General features: G+C 37.7%; 1 protein-coding gene across 1 annotated transcript in view; it reads left to right on the top strand.

Moving 5' to 3' along the window:
- The first annotated feature begins 11,061 nt into the window (after window positions 1–11,061).
- Window positions 11,062–12,730, top strand: part of FRRS1 (ferric chelate reductase 1) — a 40,880-nt gene continuing 39,211 nt past the window's right edge. Inside the window, exon 1 of the mRNA XM_015595370.2 lies at window positions 11,062–11,129. The gene's annotated coding sequence lies outside the window, so the exon portion shown is untranslated. The remainder of the gene's footprint in view (window positions 11,130–12,730) is intronic.

Here is a 12,730-nt window from a genome sequence, read left to right as displayed (position 1 = left end):
GAGAACTGATATTATAAATGGTGTGAAAATCCATGAGATTGGGTAAGCGCCCCACTCTGATGCATGTAGAAAAGAGAAGAGGTTCAAAATGTTAGCCTGAGGCGCTCTACTATGAAGAGGTTGGGAAAAGGAAAAAAGAAAGAAAAGGAAGCAGATGGAGCAACCAGTTTGGTTTGGAGGACAAACAAGAGAGTGTCGCACGCATGATGGCGAGAGAAGGAAGGGTTTCTGGGGTAGAGAACGGTCAAGTGAGTGAAATGCTGCCGCCAGATCCCGTAAGAAGAGGACTACGAATCGAGATTTAATTGGTGACCCGATGAGAGCAGTTTTGGTGGAGGGGTGGGCTGAACATCTGACAGGTGGAGGAACTGAGGATTTTAGGAAGACAACTCTTTCAAAGGGGTTTGCCCTAAAAGTGAACAAAGAAATGATGTGGTAGTTGGAGGGGGTTTGTGGGGTTAAGAACCTTTTTTTTTTTTTTTTATATGAGAAATAAAACAGCATGTGTATTTACTATGTAAGGTAAAAACTGATTATGTAGGAGAGAAAAGGAATTATTAATCCAGGTGCTGCAAGAAGTAGATTTGAAGTTCTCAAAAGGATCATATATTATACAAAATTATGGTCAGGGTATAAGGAAAATACAGGGCGAGTGCAATACCCTGGAGTTAGTTGCAATTTGGCATCAGAACCACCTCTTGACATGAGGGTCAAAGAGAGGGAAAAAGTTACCAGAACCTGGAGAATTAGAGCTGTGAGGAGAGACCCACTTGAGTCATTTGGTGATGGACTGAGCCAGCCCATGGGGAGGGAGCTGGAAAAATAAATGTCCCACCTTCCCTTTCCTCCTTCCTACATATCCCTAGTCCTTTCCCGGGCACCCCGGTTCTTCCCATTGGCCAAAGCAATCTGGAACCAGAGGGCAGGGGAGCCTGTTGATTCAGGTCAGACTGTCAAAGAGTAGGATAGGAGAGATGGAAAATGCGTCTGGAGGGGTAAACTGAAAAAAATCTGCACAGAGAGAATTACTGGAGTGATGACCTTGAGTAAGTGAGAGGAAAGGACCTGAGAGGAAAGGTGGCCTTACATAGGACACCTACAGTTCCCGCTCAGGACAGAAGAGAAGGCAGAGTGCCAGGGTGCAAATACTGGTAGGCGGGTGATGTGATGGTAAGAGGTTAGGGATAGTTTTCTCTTCTGATTTCTTCAAGTTTCCCAGTGAGTTAAGAGGCAAGATCATCAGCTTGAACATGAGATGTTTGTATGTGTGTGTGGTATTAAAGAAGCGGGGGCACACTTATAATTATGAATTCTTTGCTGGTTGGGGACTGCCTATGCTTTTACACTTTTGCCATTTTTCTTTATTGCCCTGTGCCCTCTTAAACGTACTCTTTTCTAGTTAGACTCATCTCCTCATGACTCCAGTGTCCTCCAAGCTAACACATTTACATCCTTTGTCTGAAATAAACTATCCATCCCTTTACCTATTCATTTTCAATGTCTAATTTCAAGCATACTTCCTCATGAAGCCTTCATGAACTTCATCCCACACCATCATTTGTCTTCAATGCACTTTATTGTAACTTGTAGTGAATACCACACACTTCTGGCTTTGTTTTCTAATTGTTTCCTGTTATTCCTGGTCTCTGAACTTGATTGTAAGATCATCTATGGCAGAAAACAATTTTTGTCATCCTCTCACAGTGATGAGTGCAGACTTGGAATAATTGCTCATTAATAATTATTGCACACAATACTCACTCAGAGCCTGTACCAAATATGGAGTAACCATGTACTATATATATATATATTGTGACTACCACTTGAAAGAAAAAAAATGACTAGCTAACTATTTGATTATTGTTATTTCTGTAAAACCAAACATGACTATTCAGATTATCAAACCTGAAGGCACATGCAACTTTCTACCTCTTTGTCACACCTAGAAGAAAGACCTAAAGATATGAGGCCTTTTCACTTTTGCAAAATCAGACTGCCTTTGTAGGATGTCCCAAGATCAAACAAATCACAACATTGTCAAGAATCACCTCTCGGGGTGTGGATTATTAAGAAGATATAGGATAATCAGAAAGAGTCTTATTAATATTTCTGAGTTTGTTTATAAACTCAGATAATAAAACTTCTCTGATAATAAAGCTTACTTGGAATAGTCTGATCTGTAGAGTTACCTCCTATTGTTTTAATGTCAGATCTACCTACTCTGACTGGGTTATGTTAACTGAATTTCCGTACAGTATGTACATGGATATGTGAGTATGTGTGCGTAGGCACGTGTATGTGGCACTAAGCCTTTCTCCTTCATGTCTTCCATCTGTAGAAGTAATAGCCCCCTTTTGTTTGACAATTTTTCTCCTCCAATCATGTCAACTCTGAACTATACTGCCTTTACACTAGTCCAAGTATGACACTGTTTTAATTAAATGTAGCTCTGAAACACTGGCTGTTTGTACTTGATAGGAGACATCTTCCTAAGTACCTGTTTTAGGAGGCCTCATTTTCCCCCCTCTAAGATCCTTACTACTGTTCTAGGAATTGTGGGAGGAATACAGTGAACTGTGTGGGTCCTCACTCTTCAGGGGTAATGCTTTATAGGTAATACTTTGTGGGTGAGTAGGTAGAAAGATGCTATTTACTTTCCCCTCCTTCCAATGATCAGACAGAAAGGAAAACGTGGGTTGCCCCAAAAGGAGGTGAATTTGCTCATTATCTTCAGTTGCTCATAATACTTAGAATTTCCTGGCATCTACTGCCACCATGTGGATATTTACAATTACTGAATTCAAACTTGAGCGTTTCCTTGTTAAGGCTGATCCCGAGCCAAAGTACAAAGAATTTTAAGTTTGTTTTAGTGTCCTTTAGCCTCAGATTGTCTCTGAAGTCCCCTCTAGGTTTCCTATGCTTTTGTACTCATGATGAGGTTCCATTATCAAATGCTGGCACTCTTTAAAGCTGTTTTAAGTCAAACTGACTTATCAAAAACTAAAAGTTATACCTCAGTAACTTTTAGTTTTTGATAAATTGGTTTGAGGCAGAGAGACTCAAAAATGGTCCCTAATTATTTCTGTGTCCTGGTATTCACTCCTTGTGTAACCCCTTCACCTTGAGTGTGGGTGGGACCTGTGACTGGCTTTTAGACAACAGAAGATGGCAGAAGTGATGGGACGGGCATTTCCTGGGGAATCTAAGAAGCCCTGGGGTGTGGCTGATGTTCACTCCATTTTAGCCCATTAGAGGGACCAGACTTGCCTATGCCAGCTCATTCTTGCATAAAAAGTCACTGAAGGCTTCTATACTCCATTCCAGAATTCCTTTGGATCAGCACAGCGACACATTCCATTACCACCGCGCCGCCCCGCCCAACGCCCGCCCCGTTTTTCTTGGTTTTCAGGATTTCTTTTTTTGGCCACACTTTTCAGCTCGCATTTCCCAACTAATTTGATTAAGGACCAGGTTTTAATTTGCTTTCCTTGTTTTGATATTGTTGCCTCAGCAGGATTCCCCCATTTGGTATTTGCTTTCAGGTTTCATGCAACTAAAGGCTTTTTGCTCCTGTATTCAACTTTGGGGCACTGCGGGATAGACAAACTCCCATTTCCCCTGGGGGTGGGTTGGGGTGGGGATTGAAGGGTGGGAATCACATGCCTCTTCATTTACTGTGTTCTAGGATTATTTTCCGTTCTCAGAACACATGACATGACGCTATTAAACACTTTTATGAAACTGGTGGTGTTTGCAGTCCCATTCTTTTTGTCTAAGACGCCCTCCTCCTTTCTGTCTGCTGGAAAACACCCGTCTGTATTTTCTTCTTTGTGAAGACTCACGCAAGTGACAAGGTGTTGCTCTCTTGACTTCCACGGCTTTTATACAATCTTTCAAGCAAGTAGCACACAATTTACATTGGTTAATTATATTTCTCTCCAGCCTACTAACCCAGGAGATCCTGAGGGCTAGGACCTTGTCTTATTTATTGCTTTATGTTCAATGAATTTAAAATTATACAACTTTGTAGGTTTACCCAATGGAGAAAAAGGATTCTTGCAAAAATGGTTGGGTGAGCTGCCAGTTTTCATTATAAATGTTACCCTGACTGTATGTTTTATGCATAAAAGAAACCAATGACATTTTATTCAGTCAATAAATCTATTCTCATTCTGGTTGTGGAGAGTATAATTTCTTTTCAGTTTTAAGACTACTTTACATTTGTATATATTAAAGTCTCTCACTTAATAGAATGGGACCCAAGTTAACTTAAAAATAAATGACATTTTAAAAAGTCACATAGCCTAAGAGCTACAAAGCAAAATTTTATAGTAAATTATACTATTCTTTCACCGTTCAAATTTAGAAAATAAAAAATTAGGTTGTTATTTAATAGATCTAGGTTATTACTAAACAGATACTATTTTCTTCCTTGATTTTTTTTTGTTTCTCTTTTTTATTTGCTTTAATTGATTTAATAACAGGTATGGTAGAAATTTAAATGTAGTATAATCCTAATAACCAAGACTTGACTTTTTGTCCTATCTCTGGGTGATCAATGGAAATTTTATTAATGATCTGGTAGAGATGAGACAACCTTTCAATATTTTACTTTGATCTGTGGCGCCATCTCTGTGGCATATAATTACAACGCATTAATGTTGTCATGCTAAATTAAAATGCTATAAAAGAAAACCATGTAATTAAAAAGGATACAGAATGTCAGCCATGCTTTCCTTATAGTCTATAATCTGGCCTTAAAATGAACCGAAATTCAAATCAAGTCTGAGGAGGGTAAAACAAAAGAAGCTGCTTTCTAGGTATATTTTCACTACTTAAATGAAGGTAAGACCTTACATCGACATCTATTTTTTAAGTACCTAAAAAGAGGAATTGAAAGTAATGGCACAGTCCCTACTCTAGGGATTGTTCACAGTGAGTGTGAATTTTCATCCATCGATATTGACTACTTGGCATAATGTATTGAGAAGGGTCTTAGGCCATGTCTGGGTTTAGTTGTAAAGAGTATGAATACTGCTTACAATTAATGATCACTGTTTGAGTATGGAAATGGCAATTTATGTAATGTGCATTTTCTCACTCTACTGTAAGATATTAAAGGCAGTTTTATCAGTAAATTTTCAAGATCATTCTGGTGTCAGTGCGATGAGATATTATCTCATGAAAACATCACAACAACCCCACTTCTGTATCATATTTATACGAATAAAGGAAGTGAGATTAGTAAATTGCCTGCAGTCAAGCTGGGATTTCAGCCTAAGTGAGTCTGACTTCAGAGAACATGATTTTTGAAATTGGCCATGATGTCATTTTATAATGGAGAAACTAATATTAGTTCTGGTTATCAGAAAAGTTTCGTGGATGAATTGGGACTTTTGCTAAACCTTAAAGACTGTCTTGTATTTAATAGGCAGGAAGAAAGGAGAGAAGGGGACAACATGAGCAAGGATTCTATGTTTAAGGATTGGTTTAGTCAGCAGCACCTGCTGGGATAGCAATGAGAATGCTGTAAGCATGGCCAGACGACGGGGTGCTTTAAATGTCAGGGAGAGTAGCATGAATTTAACTCTATAAGCAATGGTAAATCACAATACATAATTGGCAAAAGCAATACTTGAGGAAGACTAAACTGATGTTGGACTCTCGTTGGCATGGTTAATGGTGGTTCTGAGGTATGAAGTTAGAGAGATTAATTACAAGGCTACTGAAGTCCAAAAAAATTGAACGTACAAAATTATAGTGTATACCTTTTATTGAACAATATTTATGTTCAGGCAATGAACTAAGCACTTTACATGTATTGTCTCAGTTAATCCTCATGCCATTATGAGGAAAGTATTATCATCTTCATTTCACAATGAGAAAACAGGTTCAGAGAGGTCTGGATTATAAAGTTAGTGATGGAGATGATCTTCAAATCCTGGGTGATCTGGTTCCAAAGTACCCTGTTCCCCTGCATAGAATAAATAAGTAGGAAGGCCTGCATGTGCATGTTGACAAAGGAGGAGCTGATAATTGACTTGCTGAGACATTAAAAGCAGTTTGTTTCAACATTTGGGCTGTTCCTCATAGTAAGAAATACATTTTACCTCACAAACAAGGACATATCTACTCACAGATATAATTAGAATAAACTTATAAAACAGCATTTACTACTACCCTTATCATATGTAATGCACTCTAATATTTTTAATTTTATTTCATTAAAATTTTTTATAATCCACTAATAAATGAGTCGTGGTTCTAAGGTGAAAAACTCTGAGCTGTCAGATATGCAAGAGACAAAAAAGTTGAAAGTCATCTCTAGCTTTAGCTTGACTGTTGAGGAGAACGGGTTCCACCGATGGATAAACATGAAAGAGAAATTGGGAAGGGAAGTTGATCAGTTTCCTGTGGCTGCTGTAACAAAATACCACAAACTTGGTGGTTAAAACAATGGAAATTTATTCTCTCACAGTTCTGGAGACCAAAAGTCCAAAATTGGTATCACTGGACCAAAATCAAGGTGTTGGCAGAACCACACACACTCCCTCCAGAGGCTCTAGGGAAGCTGTTCCTCGTCTCTTCCAGCTTCTGGTGGCAGCTGTATCAATCCAATCTCTGCCTCCACGGTCACATTATCTTTTCCTCTTCTTTTGTGTGTCATTTCTCTTCTATTCTCTTTTAAGGACACTTCTGATTTTAGTTAGGGCACACCTGGATAATCCAGGTAATCACTCTATCTCAAGATCCTTAACTTAATGACATCTGCAAAGCCCCTCTGCCCCCTCACCCCCTGGCCTTTTTTGCCATGTGAAGTAACCTTCGTTCTAGGGATTTGAATGTAAATATCTTTCGCGGGGCGGGGCGGGGGGCGCATTATTCAGCCTAATGAAAGTGTTGACGGAGAAGAAAATATAGTGAGCTGAGTTTTTGAATGGTGCAATGTTCAGTTATCTTGGAAGCACTTAGGAAAAACAAGACTTGAATTTACTAATATGCTAGATGTTTATTAACATCAAGGAGATAGTTGAAATTTTAAGAGTAGATGTACTTATACAAGCACAAACCGAACTCATCTTCATAAACCATACAATATTGGGTATTGGACAAAGAGTGAACTCAGCACAGATGTCTGGAAAGCAAGGAGAACTGTGTGTCTACAGGCATAATGAATTTATCAGGTAATTGAGTTTCTTTCCCTCTCTCTGTCTCTCTGTCTCTCTGTCTCTCCCTCTCTCTCTCTCTCCCTATCATCCATCTAAGATATCACAACATACGAGAGTACATACAGAGCCACTTTTTTCTTATAAATATAAGTTAGTACCTAGCACAATATTTGCCATATAGTAGGTGCTTGACACAATATTTGTTGAATAACTGTGATACTTTTTTTTTAAAAGTAACCTCTCACTCTAAAAGTATAAGCTTTTTTTCTGGCCCATTGTGTGTTTCTTCTTGGCTGTCAGAATCCTGCATTCAGAATTTGGCACAAGACCTTAGAGAATCTGTAGTTCTGGTTGTAACCTTTCATTTTTCCCTTGAGGTAACAAACCAAGAAAGAATAAATGATTCGCCCAGGATAATCTAGTGCTCTTTTCATTACACTCCTTTGCTTTTTCATAGTCATTTTAAGCTAAGCTTCTCTTGAGCTTATCTGTCAACTTGAAGAAGCAGTACTATTCTTTACTTGAAAGGGGTAGTACTCTAGGTCTTTTTCCTTTTGATATTTTTCTTGAAAGCAAAATACTTCATTCTACTGGGACCCAGAATCGTTTATCTAATCACACCCTTATACAGTGGATTGAGGCGTTATTTCTATTTCTGCTTCCTGCACAACTTTGGAAATGTGTCATTGTATTTTTTTTTTTTTTTTTGATTTATCACCATGAATTGAGAGAGAAGGACTTCTGGTATTTAAAAGCTGGGGTCAGGAACGTTTATACATTCTGCAACGAGTAGAATAGTGTGCCACACAAAGGGATATCTCGCTTGAAAATTCAGAGAAGGCAATGTCCTATTCCAGCAAAGAGCTGTGTATTTACACTGGAGTAAATGACTTCAGATCATTTCCAAATGGTTTTATAGTGAAACAAAACAAAACAAAACAAAACGCGAAAATAAAAATATTTTTGAAGAGATTAATTTTATCTAGGTAAGTCAGAACTGGATCTCAGTAATGTTACTTTTCTGAAGATGCAGATAGCTCTGGCCAAGGGTGTGGGCAAAGGGGCAGATATATTTTAGGATCAGTCATTATAGAGAAGTCACATTATGTAGAGTAATTTAAGGAATAGGCTGTGTTTAGGGGAGCATAATGTGAAATGACCTTGAACTGGTGAGTGAAAAAAATGTGAAGAACGTAGCTCCCAGGAATCTAATGCTGAGAATGATGCTGTAATGTCAGAGAACATGTAAAATATGAATTTAGTGAGTAGAGTTTGGTCAGAAGTCTATGGATGATTTTGGAACAATTTATTATTTATTGCACTGGAAAGATGGGGCCATTAATTTACAGAGCCATCATTAAAATGTTTTTTTTTCTTTTAACTAAAGAAAAAACATTTATTAAATACTTATTTTTGTGCCATGTGCTGTGCTTTGCAGATATTATTTCATTTGACCATCTGTCTATGGAATCTGGACATTCATTCAGTAATAAGCAGCAAGTAAGCGAAGATTTTTTTGAGCAGGAGAATTACATGATGTAAGTTATACTTTAGAAAGATTAATATGATAGAATGTATGATGGCTAATTAGGTTGATGAGAAACTAGAGGCACTTAACAGATAATGGAGGGTTTGGATTTCTTGAGTTGAAGCAGGATCTGCTCAATTCAAGATATTCTACTTGAATGTAATGTTTTAGGAAATTTTGAGTATAATGGAAAAGGAAAGTTTATAAGTTTGGTCTATGAGACCTCACCTGACAGTGACGTTGTGTATAGTAGAGTTAGCAGGTCTGTCTTAGAAACACGTCTGCCACTCTTCTCCGCCTGATTTTGGGCCATTTACTGAGCCACACACGTCCTTAGCATTCTCAGCCATATAATGTCAATTCTACTTTGAGTCGTTGCGAGACTTAGATAAGATAATACATGTATCTTGGTCAAGGTGCTCAATAGAGGGTAATTATTGTTCTTGCTATACTTTATTTTCCATATTCAGTTTCATTCTCCCATGGATATACAGTTGAGTTTTTCAGTGGCTACATGCATTATATGATATCGCAGCAGATTGAATAAGGAAGCAGATATGAAAATTCAGCTGTCATATACTAATCCGGGCAGTAAAAAGACTTGCAAAAATATAAACAATGCTACTTTTCTCACTAAATCTAAATTTTTGGTTTTGAAAACAATCATAAAAGCAACATAAAAATATTATGTTAACATGTAATGAGTTCATTGTCATTTAAAATGAATTTGTGAATAAATATTTAAATACTCGTGTTTTAAATTTTAATACAATAGATATCGATATATACCACCCAGATAAACAAAAATCTCTTTGAGGTTCGCAATAATGTTTGAGTTGCAACGGGGTCCTGAAAACAAAGTTTGAGGACAGTAGAGGCAAGAGAGTGGGATCTCGGAGGGTAGTGCCAACTTCTCAGAGTCCAAGATCCACTGAACATTTTAATCAACTTGGTTTTCTCTGTGACAGCCTACAAGTAGCTGATGAAGAAAGAGCCTGGTAGGGAGTGATAAAGAGAATTATAACTGGAGACTTTAAGCCCGGAAAGGGTGGTTTTGGATAGGGCTAAATCTTCACCATTCAGTTCTTTCCATGATACAGCATTGAAGAGTGCTGTGGGATGAAAGATCATGATAACGTCTTCTGAGAATTATTTGTTTTATGGACTTTTTATCATGCTTTTGGCATATGAAGTGTCCACTCACCGGGGGCTAATCCTGGAAAGGATCTAATTATAACTGCAGAAAGCTGTGCCACCATCTGAGTGAGGCTTTACATAGTATTACTGAAGATCAACTAACTTAGTTTTAATTTATTCCCGTTCCAAGCCAGAGTAGAAAATCTGCTCTGGGTCATCTTTATTTAAAGCCTCTCTCTGAAATCCTGTAGAGAGGGGCTCTTGTTAATTGTAATTAGTTCTTAAGGAAAAAGATTACAGCGATGGTGTCTTTTCCCTCTCTTATCTCCTTTTAAAATGGTTTTAGAGAATTTACTAGTGTTGATTGTTAACTAGTAATCACAAGTCATGGCATGTGTAACAGTCTGTTTTCCAGACTGTACACGTTAGTCATAGACTGAAGTGGAGTGTTTAATATTCTCAGATACATTTTCCTTTCCTAGCCCTATTTCTTCTTCCTCTTTTTTTTTCTTTCTTCTTCTTCACCTCCTCCTCCTCTTCCTCCTTCTTCTTCACAAAAAAAACCTTCTAAAAAAAGAAGATTAAAGGCTTAAAAAAAACCACAACAAAACCAAAACTCCTAAATTGCAGGGTAAATTTTGCAAAATAATTTTTTTTCTTTATGTCATTCATACTTTCAAAGGTTTCAGTTCTAGGCACTCATTCTTTTACACCTTTGCAGGTAATTGAAACAATTTGCTATTTACTGTCATTTCCTAGAGAGGGTTGCCAGATAAAATAAAGGACGCTCGAGGTAAATTTGCATTTCAGAAAAACAATGAATCATTTTTTAGTATAAATATGCGCCAAATATTGCATAAGACAATGCTTATACTAAAAAATGATCGGTCGATTATCAGAAATTCACATTTAATCAGGCATCTTAAATTTAGTGAATTTGCTAAATTTGGCAAACATACCTAACCATAAGTAGGTTATTATTTTCTTTGTCTTTACTTAGCATTATATAGCACAGGTATGTATTTTCAAATGATTTTATAGTTAAAGACAAAAACATTGTTTTCTTGTTGAAACAACAATCAGTTAGCAAAAAATGTTCCTTTGCATAAAACAGAAGGCTTAATTCCCAGAAATGGAATCCAGAAAGGAGTACAGGTCTTGCAAATCAAGTTACGCAGCCTAGTTTGGGAAAAGTTTCCTCTGGTTACTGGATAAATTGGCTCCACCCAGCTGCTGAAATGTGATACAAGCTGTTAACAAAACAGGAAGTTGGCTAGGCAGCTTTGCTTCTCAAGGTAAGTGTCTCCTTCTGTCTTCATGTGAGAGTTTTTTGCAAAGTGTTTAAAAATTGAATCCAGCTAGGTGACAGCCCTGAGAGCAGGCGCCTGTGCTGGCTGGGGGCCGTTGGCGATGCAGGATGGATGCTTTATTAACGAACTATGTTCTAGAGTTTGTATTGAGCTAATGAGTGTCTCTAATAAGCTGGCTTAGTAATGTGTCCTGTGACTTTGACTAATGAGCGTTAATCCCAAGGAAAGGGTGATTATATACAGAGACTAGTTTGGGATCCTGAAAGGCGGTAACTTTATTCACGTACAGTGTGTGTGCGCGTGTGTGTGTGTGTGTGTGTGTGCGCGCGTGTGTGTTAATTTTAAACTATGGGAACTCCTTTTTATATTTAAACTTGATAGCATAATTATCTATACGAAGGTTACTTAGAGCCTTACTTGGTTTTTAAAGTGTCTCTTAATCTAGAAATTTCAGCTTCCACCACCCTACATCACTGATGTGCTTTTATATTTTCAGAGAGGCTCTGGGGTGACGAGGTGTTACCTCTGCCCTTAATTTTTTTGCATCTTGTCATGCTGCCCAAGGGGCATTGGAGATTTTTCAATTTGTAAATGAGTTATCAGGACTATTTCTTTACACAGCTAAACTTTTCAGTTCAGATATTTTCTTTTTCCTCTGAATTAAAAATGTAGGAAAATGGGGGTATTGTACTTGGATAATGCAGAGGTGGGAGACGAAAACTGGGACCTGTTGGTTCATTGGAAACAATGAGCTAAACTTTTTAAAGGATGGTTTTGTTTAAAGGGATGAGTTCTTCTGAATTGTTTAATGAGCCAATATGTTTATTTTTTTTTGGCTAGTTGTACCTTTGCACCTGTCCATTCACGTGTCAGATTCTCTGGAGTTCCCATTGTATCAGTGCTGTTTTCAACCTTGTCTGCTTGTCAGTGTGAAAGGAGAGCGATGAGTAGGATGCATTTGCTGCCTCCAGGAGTTTGCCATAAGACACGTTACCAATTGTAGAAGAAAAACATGATAAAGTTTTTTTTTTTTTTATTAGCAAAAAGCAAAACTTATGGACTTCCTGCGAAGTGAGTGATTGCATCGGATTGGTGAAATTAGGCGAGACTTTAAGTCAATTTTAATGGAAGACCTGTTTTGTGGTGGGCACTGTGCTAGATGTTTCATAGATGTTATTTAATCTTCACAAAAGCTCTTTATATTGGTTGCATTGTCTCTAACAAAACTAGAAAACGAAGGCCTAGTGAGGTTAAATAATTTATCCAAGGTAAGGTGGGACTGCTGGGTTCAATCCAAGTCTATGTGGCTTCAAAGTCCATATTGTTCACTGTCTCATAGAACACAATAATAGTTCATGGTATTTTAACTGGACCTTAGAGGAGGGGTAGAAGTTTTCTTTATTAAGACAAAAACAAACAGAAACAGTAAGAAACAGCAGACGTGGTAGAATCTCTGAAAATCAAGCTGATGTCACCTTTCATAAAAGGACTTTTACATTTATAAGGGTCATCTCCATTTGTAAAGGTGTCTCCTTCGCTGTACCAGGTCTGCTTTCACTATTGATGGAGAAGGCAGGGACTAAATC

Source organism: Pteropus alecto, unplaced genomic scaffold, assembly GCF_000325575.1.
Source record: "Pteropus alecto unplaced genomic scaffold, ASM32557v1 scaffold106, whole genome shotgun sequence".
In the NCBI taxonomy this organism is placed as follows: Eukaryota; Metazoa; Chordata; class Mammalia; order Chiroptera; family Pteropodidae; genus Pteropus; species Pteropus alecto.
Note: the sequence above shows the minus strand (reverse complement) of the source record. Positions and strands in the feature narration are given on the sequence as shown.